Here is a 12,112-nt window from a genome sequence, read left to right on the forward strand (position 1 = left end):
CTTCACTTTTCAAAGCAAGTAAAGAAATTTTGTGTGAGGCGCTCCAGGTGCGATTCTCTCGCCTAATTCCTAATGCAAGGCAACGGCTGAAGAGAACACGTATTTCTACATGAAGACAGGAACAAAGCTAGCGGTCAAATGCATGGCTGGCTCCACGTAAAATTCGCGTGGCGCGGACCCCATTGAAAGGTCAGCATGTACTAGCATTGTCGACATCCCGTAGTCCCTCTTATTTCTTTTTCTGCACCGTATTACCACTGTCCTCTCCCAAGCTGTGCAGATTATAACCTACAAATGGTTCTTCTCAGTACAAGCCTGCACTTTTGTCGATGGGATTTGTGCGGTATCTTAACTACTGTTTTTGTTGAATTTCCGAAGGTTTTCACTCACAGTTGAATCCCCATTTGCCATCACTGTATCCCTCTATGTCTCGCTGCACTTCATTGTATTTTTGGTTGTCTTATTAGTATTTTGTTTCGACGCTCCCCTCGCACTCTCGAAGTTTTCTCTGCCACGACAGTCGTGTCCTGGGTTGTGGCCTCAGGCGACTGGCGCTAATGAACCAGTTTATGCCTCATCGACCTGAAGCGAGGCCAGGACGGTGGAGATGCCTGAAAGGATGAGGTTTGTTGTGCATTCTGACTTCTCAGCCGGGAGCGCCTCCGAACGATCGATGAGAGGCTTCGAGCACGACGGCGGTCTTCTTGTCAGCTGCGATTTCCTCTCATCCTGTCACCACCTCAGCAGACAGTTCTTATGTCACATTCATCTTGGAGACACACGGGGCTAAATTAAACCACGCGTCCCAGCTGTTCTACACATGTTCTTTGACCCAATAGTTGAGGAGGGGTTCAGTAGTGGTTGAGTCAAATTCTGAGGACCCGATCCTAGTTTTTTTACCAGTGTCCAGAACCAACCCCGTTAAAGTGCATCGATTTATGACATAGATAAAAAAAAATTATCTTCGACAGCCCCTGATGCGACCTAAGTGTTGCGTCTACTATGCCTCTCTCCACACGTCAGTGACAACTGCGAAAGCGGTGGTAGATCAAATTGTACAGCTCGACCACGGTGGCCGCGTTTCAGTGGAGGCGATACGCAAAGGCGCCGTGTGCTGTGCGATGTAAGTGAACGTTAAAGATCACCAGGTGGTCAAAATTATTCCGCAGCCCACCACTACGGCACCTCTTCCTCTCTTTCTTCTTTCAGTCCCTGCTTTATCTCTTCCCTTACGGCGCGCTTCAAGTGTCCACGAAGATGTTAGACAGATACTGCACCACTTTCTTTCCCTCAAAACTATTTTTTAGCGGTTTAAAAGCATGCTATACTGCAAGCAGCATTTCATGGTTTTGCAGTTTTTTTGTACACGCGCCGAACTAGAGAACATCTGGTTGTGTTTAGTGCAGACTGAAATCCTGTTTCCTCATTCACGCCTGTAACATCCTCTACTTTCTAAAAATTTATGCCTCATAGGAAGAAAAACATTTAGGACGGTTTATGTCTCTGCAGTGAAATGGCTCAAATTTGCCTTTAGGCTTTGAAAGCAGCAGTTAAGATATTCTCTAGCAATGGTATAATTGAAGCAACATTAAGAAATTGGCAAAAATAGTGAATGAATGAAGTTTGTGCACAGAAGCGTCAAATGTGTCCAAAAATTAGAAAACCTAATTTAAAATTGTATTTGGAAATTTTTGACGGGTTTTGCCGTAAATAACAGCAACACAGTGGTAATATAGCCAAAAGGAAAAGTTATCATCATCATCATCATTATCGTCATCGTCATTACCATCATCTTCAGCCTGACTACACCCCCTGCAGGGCAAAGGCCTCTCCATAAGCAGAACTAGAATTACAAGACAAATAAACTACATTTCTTAGTAACACATAGACAACAATGCAATGCAATAAATACAGTGAAAAAATTGTACAAATGCAGTTTTACTTCTAGGTTTATAATTTGTTACTCTTGTAAGATAAATTTAGCTTCCTGCACTGCTAATCTAACGATTGCGTTAATAGATATTTCTAAGAAAGCCAGATAGAGGCGTAGAAAGTAAAAAGAAAAGTATAAAAAATTCTTCAAACTATTGCAAGGCAAGTTTTAGGCTATTTCGTCACTACTAATCCTGCATTGTATTTTCGGCATGTTTGATTTACAAAGCTTTGATTACATACTACTGCTACAGAATATGTTCCTATTATTATTTCTTAAGTGCCAACATACCGAATTGATTCCTAAAGCTATCTTCCTTTACCGACCGCTTCTCAGGGTTCCTTTTATTTTTTGCTTCCACTTCTAGCGCTCTTGCGCAAAAGTATGCTTCACACTTTTGCTAAATAATTTAAAAGGTATGAAGCGTACAAGATATTATTTATTGGCTAAAATTAGCGCCCCTAAATATGAAAACAAATTCTAGCACTTAGCACCACGTATTTGCGCATGCAACTAGAAAAAGTTCCTCTGTAATGCACGGGCCTTAATTATTCTCATCTTCCACTAGTATAGTCCGTAATGAGAACGATACTTCCTTCAACTTATCATCCGCACAACCACGAAAAAAACTTGTTTCGGTATTCTGACAACAAGAACATGATTCGCACAAACCCGAACAAACAAGGCACCTCAGCTATTCGTCCGCCTTTGCATTCTCAGTGGTGCGTAGAAAACGGGGAATACAAAAGTACTCGCAAGCCAAATCCAAAAGGTACTGAAACAACGAAACACACCAAAATGCGAGAGGCAGTGTAGGTCCCAGGGGCATGCTTCCAATGGTGAGGCACATCAACTATGGCATACATGTCCACATCGTGATCGTCCTTTTCCTCCTAGATGTTCGCGCTCGGCGTTCCATTGGTCCTACTTTGCTTATATGTGTACTACGTCTCTCTGTACACCAAGGACCATAGTGACGAGCCATAAAAGAACAAGCGGCTGAATAAACGCGAGAAATAGAGCAGAGATGTTGTATAGTCATTCCCTCGACAAACAACGAATCTGCCTTGTCCGCTGCTCCAGACAGATGGCGCTGCCTCTGGCTCCGGCTCAGAGCCCTGCCTTAACGAAATTCGTCTCCATCGATCGCATTTATTCTCCGTTGGGTTCTTATTTTAAGTCCAGTGTACAGAAAAGAGGTTGGGCGGCGTTTTGCTCTTGCGGCCTTCGTGGCCATCTCTGGACCGGTCCTCGTGCTATTTTCTTTCTGTCGTTCTCGTGTACCGCTGTCGCACTGTTTTTCATGTCTGAAGCAGTAGCGCTTTTCTGTACATTGTACATTTGTTCTATGTTTTTGTCGCATGTATTTTCCTTTTTGTGACGCCTTAAATCCAGTACAAAAATTCTACACAGGAAATATGGCGCTTGATCAAGGCTCAAATTACTGTGTATGCTGCGGCGCGGCAGACATAGCATATCTCCAATTTGCCTATACTGTCGTTGTTAAAAATATCGAATTTCTCTGGGTTTAAACCTTTATAGGCATTAAGCAACCTTTTCTCTCTGAAGACAAAAGGGCGATACAACAGTGAACATTCTACACCTCTCATGGCTGAACCTTTTTGCGTCAATATCAATCTACGGTTTTTGGACTGTTGTGAACCTCTTCGTCGCAAATGCATTAGGCTACTAAAAATATTCGACTTTCTATTTCACCTATTTTCACAATCTTCTTTGCTGTCCTTGACTTTTCCTAGAAACAACGTCAAATATAACCTGTTTGTGCTTTTGCTTCGCAACTAAGGCCAGTAGGTTATGATTGCATTATTAGATATCGCCATCGCTGGCTGGCATTCACGCAGTGCTGTGTAGACACTGCAGCTTTAATGAGCGTAACACGAAATAGAACTCACAAAGGTTGTCATCATATTAAAATAGACACCACGAAAAGTAACATATGCGTATCATGTTCGCTTTATTAATAAATTTCTGTACGCCCCTATGCAGTCTGTCACACGGAGGGACACTGCGAATTAGGACTATAAAACGCATTAAAGACAATTACTTCTTCTACTAGCAGTGATATCTCTGTACACGAATGACTTTCCCTCTAACCTGCAGTGAAGTGGGAACCTTTAAACGTGGGTGATTTCTTGTGTTTGTCCCGCTTAGCGTTGGCTTTCAATGACAGTGACTGACGTTCGATTTTCAGCTTCGCTGAAAAAAGGAAAGAATCCTCAACTGACGGCAAATTATTTGTTGGCGTTTCACTTGACCACTGTTCTCCAAGAGAACGCATTGACCATTTTCCGCCACTGTTCCTGGAGTTGTATTCAACTGATTCTTCCGGAGCCAGCGCTCTTTTTGGCTACGCCCTAGAGTTTCTCAATTTCGCTACACCTCGTTCAGCTTGCCACTTTCATGGCACTTTAGGCACGGTGAATTTTCGTATGTCTTCTCTGTGGACTCATTTAAGTGAACGTTCCCCGGTTGGGATAGAGCGCGTCATGGTACGCAACCTTGAGGATTTCGCATTTTCGAATAATCTTATAGTGTTCCGTCTTCAACGTATACAGCTCAGGAACGATGAATTGCAGAAGCACAAACATTTTTTCCCTCGTATAGAGAACAGTTTGGAAGAGGCAATTGCTTTACATCAACATGCACTCCTATCTGCTTCTGATTTCTCTTCCTGAATGCAGTGGCCACATTGTACGCTAACAGTCATGGAGAATTGCTCTGAATACGTCATACCACGACTGTGTGGTGCATGCAGGTGACGGTCATTGGGATTTGAAACCTAATGAAAGTTGGTGACTGGCTCACCTAATCAGTCTGTATGAATTTACGACCGAAGTTATTAAAAGCGCCAAGCGATCTTTTACCATTTCAACTAACTCAGATGATTAGGCAACTTTAAAAAAAAACATTTGAAGACACCTGTTCATATTCAAAAAAAAGTAATTAAAACAAGATAACTGGGAAGAAAACACTCATGACAAGCGTTGGAACCCGTAGTGCTGCACAGTGGTGTGTCGGGGGCTCTTTCTCCCATGTTTCTGTCTTTTTGGCGCTCTTTTTAAAATTATGAATCATACAAGCAAATCCAACTCCCCGCCCTTCATCACTAACATGACAAAATTGCCAAACATATTAAACTTATAAACACAGCTACTACACAACACAGCTCTTATACTTCACTCTCCGTGAACATTTTGTACGATACAAGTTATTATTTTGTGACATTACTTTTACACTTTTGTGAACACTATTGCAAATAAAAAGGACACAGAACTAAAGACACGCTCTTATACCTGCAAGTATTTTATGACCCATCTCTGCACACGAAGCACTGGCCATTCACGGACTCGGTACTTCGAACGATATTTAGCGATAATATATAAACGCTCAGCACTAAGCCTTGCCTCTATGCGTTTCTCCTTTGGACGACTTTAAGTTCTTACATTTTTTTTAGTGAAACATCACCTCCTGGCTCGTGTCTAGAAAAGTTGTTAGAAGCTCGTTTTCTCTGAAATGACGGAAAGCCGGCACTGCACGGCGTACAGAAGAAGGATTAGGCTGCCTTAATACTACCTCATCAAGGTAATGTGCATAGTTCAGTAGCTTTGGTGGGATTAAAAAGGATTAGGACTGCTCCGGGAAGGAAAAGAAATAGGCTCATGAGTGCCGCGATTGGTATACAAGGTTGTCGGAGTTTTTTACATCTTAATGTTTAATTTTTATCTCAGCGCGAGCCTAAGGCAGAATGGATTATGGTAATTTAAAAGCTTGCTGCCGCATTTTCGCTATTGTCTAGGGTAATTCCTTGGTTTTGCTATTGCTAGATAACCGGAACCTCATGCCGTCTAAAATTTTTGCTTTTTATTCAAAGCAGTGCATTATGCGTCGCAGGCTAAAAGGTATGGTATGCTTTTTGCAGACTGGGCTTTTCAGTAAATTTTTGTTACAGAAAAAACATAGCCTACAATGTTAGGAATCAACGGCAAGGATGAAAAAACTGCAACATCGTTCTTTGCGATGCGCTCTAATTTGTTTTCTCCAAGTGTGGCTATATTTTTGTGCTTCAATGAATAGTGCAGCTCTATACTTATTGTTTTATATTTTTTGTCTGCACTGTCTGTTTGTGTGAGAAAATCATATCTTGCAGTTTGTCTGCTGAACTACGATGTAGAAACAGGAAGCAGGACCTCTGTCAAGCATTCGAGCTGTTATTCCTGTATCCTTCACTATTTCAGAGAAAATAAAAAACCTGATTGATTGATTGAATTTAATGCACGTACTGCTAAAAGGCACGAGACGAATATCATTATTTCACACAGTGGCAGCTTTTATGATGAAGGGCAACAGAGAATGGCGAAATTCATCATACGTCTACTGGCGGAACTTGCATACGGTAATGAGTTTTGTGCATGAAAAAAATATATATAAGGGGCGAATCGCGCTTCCCAAATTTTGAAGCCGCAGAGCACAAAAACATGCTCCCTTTCCATACGTTCACTCTATTATTGCTATTGCTGTCACGTGAGCGGTTTCACTCTAACAAAACTCACATTTTAATCATTTGTGTTCTATTCCAATCTTGCTTAGCTGTCATCGAAACTCCAACGCAAATATCAACTGACCCGATGAATTACTCCGAAAAGCGTAATATTGTGCGTTGTATAGCCAATATGTTATGATCCTCAATCCTTTTTCATAATCAAAACATTTGCTGAGCTTTATTGACGTTGCTGATTCAATATTTACACTTCCATTTTATTTAGGCACATCCATGAAACTTAATGAGATAATATTTTTCGCTCTTTTAAGCTTTAAATTATAAGCTCATTCCTGACTTGAAAATACGTTATCGTTGTCTGTTTTCGAATATCAACTTGTAGGTTTTGCTTTTACCTTCTATGGTTTTTCTCTCAGCGTTCTGGCCTTTATTTGTATTCCGTAGTGCATGTGGCATTGTATCTGTACATCGCATGTCAGATTTATAGTCATTAGTTCAGAGAATCTTCGACTTCGAACCATTATCTGGATTGCGACCAGCGAGAGCTGGGCACCAAACGACCACCCTCCTCGGTGATTTGGTCTCCGTACTGCGCCTGAGCTTGTCATGCTATGTCAAGAGCATCAACTTCGAGACCGGAACAATTAATTACCTTCACACGTTCTAATGTTGTGTGGAATATATAACACTCGTGTGTATCCTAATAAGATACGCATATATTGTCTTCGGTTTTATACCTCTCTAGTCCTCCTCCATAAATCTGACTCCTTAGTCATCATTCTTCATTGCGACCGTGTAATCCCTCACATCAGTACAAGCCCTACGCTAATTTTTGCTACTGAGCAACGAGCACTGGATTGCCGGTCATTGGTACGATCCCCAAAACACCTTGTAATTCCACGGTCAACGTCAGCACTACGGTTAAGAGATAAGAAACTACGAAATTAATTGCAATCTTCTTAACCATGAAGAATCACTGGGTCACTCAGCCGTGGGTCGCATCCTACCATACACCTGTACGCTGCAAACGCCGCCACTGGATGGTGTACCATGACTAATGCTAGAACCTCTGTGAGGCTGCACCCAAAGTACCATATTCAAGAAGATAGTTATGTAGACCGGCCCCAACGCATAATAAAAGACGCTTTAAAGTGTGCACATTACTAAGCCCGAGAAACCGTCGCCAGGCGTATTGATGAAAATACAGTGCGGAGAATGCTTGTCGAACAAAGAAAACAAGTACTTGCAAACGCAGGGACAAACAGAACCGAATGCGCGCGCTTAATCTAATTAGGTAGCCCTTCTGCACTAGACGCTTTAAAATGCGCCGTTGCAATTTCTGAGCGCGACTCGGGGTCATTTTGAAGAGCGACTCTTCAACGCGCCGCTTGAGCCGGTGCTCGCGTTGTCGCAAACACAGTGCATTTGTCTCTGCGTGACTTGGCAAACTCGTCCCTGTCTGGGGCAAGCGAGACTCCAAAACACATTTTCCATGTTGATCCCGCTTTGTGCACCTTTTTCCTGCCCGCCGTTTCACTGGCCAGCGAGAATATAGAGTCTCACATCTGTAAAAGAGCGCTCCAAGGTTGAGACTTTAAGTTGTCGTGCCAAATTAAGAACTGGAAACGAAGAGAGTGTTCCTTCTAAGCTTTCTCAATGCAGCAGCAAAAATGCTAGAACATTTCTCATGCACACAAACTTGCAGCCAAGCACAAAACAAGCGTCTCTTCTGAAGCCTCACGTTTACGGATGGACGTCTGGCGAGAAAATATTGTCCAATGCGTCGGCTTGAAAGTCTGACGATAGGATTAGGTAAACTAGCATTTTAAGAACTTAACTAAATGCACCTGCCGTATTGCATGCCTGCTAGTATAATCTCTCTGTGCTTCACTCAGCATACCGGGTCGAGTTGAATATTTGTCTGAAGCCCTGTAGCCTGAAATTCATTAGTATACTTTTAGCGCATGAGTTTATTGTCAGTCTTTAGTTTTAACGCGTTTGGTTGTTCACCGGGCGCGCCACATTTTCACTCGTGAACGCGTAGAATGCGCAGCTTTCTATAAGACATGAGGTGCTCCTTAAAAATGAAGCTGCTTCTAAGTCAGTGGTGTTTTAACGCCTAAGCATTCTTTATCAATTTATTTTTATTTTGAAAACTTCTATTCCGGCCTCATAGTACAGCTCCTCCAGGAAGTGAAAAAAATGCACAAGTGCAGCACGATAGGCAGGGTCCTAATCTGCAGTCACAAATAACATATCCAATGGATTGCGAGATCCATTAAAATATATTTAAATGAAAAACGTAACAATAGGATACAAACGTATCATCAGGAAGCTATTTAAAAAAAATTCTTACATTAGAAATGAACGTACGCAGCCCAACGGTGGCAAGGGACACCTTATTCTAAGCTGACAGTGACAGTGAAATGTAAACAGTTACTAAGGCTTTCCTCACGTCTGGATCATAGGGCATTACGAAAATGAACTCGCCTAATTGACACCCGATAACACGCATTCATCATCAGAGTGTCTTCTTCGTTTGTTCTGATGTATTATGCACCATGAATCAAAACACGCTTAAAAATGAAGTAGCTTTAGGAATGCGCTTCGAGCGAGTAAACTCTTGTCCCTTAGTTCAATTCTTTTTGAAGATATACCGCGCTCTTGCAAAGCATGGCTAACCTGGGACGAACGAAATTTGTTGGGAGTGGAAGCACTTTATAAGAAAAAATAGGTCATTCAGTCAGGCTACTGAACCATATAATAGGCGATTCGCCGAAGCCATCCGCTTTTAAAGCATGCCATCTTGTTCTACAGCAGGTGTTTCTCGCTTTCTTAAGTACCTTCCCAGAGCGCATGGAAATCATGCCATAGCAAGCAAAAGAATCATAAATGTAGCGAACGTAAGGAAAGGAAACAGAACTACAACTTGAGGGGAACAGAATCAAACTATAGCAATAAAGGATTGTGGCCGAGAGGGCAGCAACATAAATCTCTGCAAATTCTTTTCTGTACATGCTTTTGACTTACTCCGGTAAGAAACACTCATGTATATTGAGTAATGTAAGATACTAGCGGCAACTGCGTACATTTAGAAAGTGGTCCAAAATTTTTAAAGAATTAAAAGGCCAAAGCAAATTCCTTAGCACAACCATTCGTGCACGAAATTTACTCCTGGTTATTGCATGCGATTCTATGAAGCGAGTATGAACATTAAACGAAGATGCCTCATATCTCCACTCATTAGGCTATATACAGGGAACATCCAGAACAAGAAATATTAAACGAACGTCTTCAGCGATTGGATGAGGTCAGTCTGTGGAGAGCGTGATGAGTGGTTGACTGAAAGATAGCTCTGCGCTCCAATGAAATTGTCACCTTCGGCACGAAATAAATAACACTCAATAACGAACTGCAGCTTTCCCTCGACAGGGCGGCCTTTACGCAGGGCAGCCTAACGCATATTAATACACTGGTACACGTAACGTACTCATTCGACGAGGTGATAGGAGAGAATAATTATTTCTGATAAGCGCACAGCCTCGTGGTAATCTTAGCAAGCACTATGTTTCGAGTAATAAGGGCTCCATTCATGGTGGCACTAGAGACTGGAAAACGGTAGAATTCTCGGCACACGGTCTTTGTAATTTTTCTTCTTCCATTATTTTTTGGAACAAAGTGTTCCAAGCTTAGCGGCTTATGAAACCATATCTTAATTTTAGTAAATCAGTCCATTTCAGCTAATTATGCAGCTCGGTGTACGATTTAAGCTTACGTCCGTACGCCTGGAAATCACTATGTTGCAGATTGTCAAGCAATATGTGAAAGAAAATTAATTTGTGTAATGTTACGAGGTGGCAAGAGAGCAGAGTTGGCCGGGCAACAAACGCTAGTTTATGACATCCTAGACCGAATCAAGAAGAAGAGATAGGCTTGCGCTGTTTATGTAATGCGAAGCCAAGATAACCTACTGTAGATATTAAGGGTAAAGGAGTGGATTTCAAGAGAAGACAAGCGTATCAGGGAGTGGCAGAGAGTTAGGTTGGCGTTTGAGATTAAGAAGTTTGCGGCAATAAGGTGCCCATGGTTTTTAAAGGACAGGGTTAATTGGAGATTCATGGGAGAGGTAATTGTCGTGTAGTGGGCGTTGTCAGGTTGATGATAATAGTTGCTGTGGGACCAACCAAAACTGTTACCCTGACGTCATACAGTAGGCTCCACACAAACTCGTGACTCAGCCAGTTTCATTCTATTCTGTACTCACTAAATACATGGTATTTCAGATTGCTTCACAGAAAAGCACAGTTGAAACTGCAGAACCGTCGGACGCTCACGCAGGCGCGACCAGTCATATTTATCCTGCCTAGGTCGCAGTCGATATATTGACCGTGAGGATCATATGCAGACCGACAGACAGGTGATAGAGAAATGCGCAGAATATAAACAACCCCTATATATAGCCTTCATTGATTACGGGTGCGCATTTGACTCAGTGAAACCCCAGCAGCCATGCAGGCATTGAGGAATCAGGGTATAAAATATTGTTATGTGAAAATACTGAAAGATATCTATAACGATTGCACAGCTGCCATAGTGCTCCATAAAGTCAGCAATAAAATTCCAATAAAAAAGGGTGTCAGCGAGGGAGACACGATCTCGGCAATTTTATTCAACACCTCTTTACAGGAGGTATTAAACACCTCTTTAAAACTGGATTGGGACTAGTTGGGGATAAGAGTTAATGATGAGTACCTAAGTTATCTGCGATTCGCTGATGACAATGCCTTGATAAGTGACACAGGAGGTGAACTGCAAAGCATAATCAATGAGTTAGAGACGCAGAGCGGAACGGTGGGTTTGAAAATTAACATGCTCAAAACCAAAGTAATGTTCAACAACCTAGCAAGGAAACAGCGGTTCGCAATTTGCATCGAGGTGCTGGAAGAGGTAAAAGAATATGTCTACTTACGGCGGGTAGTGACAGCTGATCCGATTCATAACAGGTAAATAACTAGAAGAATAAATTGGGGTGGGGCGTATATGGCAGACTCTCTTAGGTCATGCATCGCAGTTTACCAATATCCATCAAGAGAAAAGTGTACAACAGCTGTATCCTACCGGTACTCACGTACGGGGCATAAACGTGGAGGCTAGCGAAAAGGATTCAGCTTAAGTTAAGGACAACACAGCGAGCTGCGGAAAGAACATTGACATGTGTAGCGTTAAGACAGAGGAAGAGGGCAGAGTGAGTGAGGGAACAAACGCGGGTTAATGACATCCTAGTCGAAATCAAGAGAAAGAAATGGGCTTGGGCAGGGCATGTAATCTGAAGGCAATAAACCCAATGGTACTTATTAAGGGTAAAAGAGTGGAGTCCAAGAGGAGTGTGGTAGGGGGTGGCAGAGAGTCAGGAGGGGGGATGAGATTAAGAAGTTTGCGGAGATAAGATGACCACTACTTGTAATGGACAGGGTCAACTTCGCAACATTCGAAACGGCCGAGCAGTCGGTTGCGCCCTCAGACGCGAGCAGCCATATTTGCCCTCCCTGCGAGTCCCAGTCGATACGTTGGCCATGATGAATACGGAGAAAGCCGCTGTAGCCGAGCCGCGCACCCTACGGCAGGTGGCTTTTTCCAAGTTGTGACTGCTATTCACAAAC

This window comes from Amblyomma americanum, chromosome 5, assembly GCF_052857255.1.
Source record: "Amblyomma americanum isolate KBUSLIRL-KWMA chromosome 5, ASM5285725v1, whole genome shotgun sequence".
Lineage (NCBI taxonomy): Eukaryota > Metazoa > Arthropoda > Arachnida > Ixodida > Ixodidae > Amblyomma > Amblyomma americanum.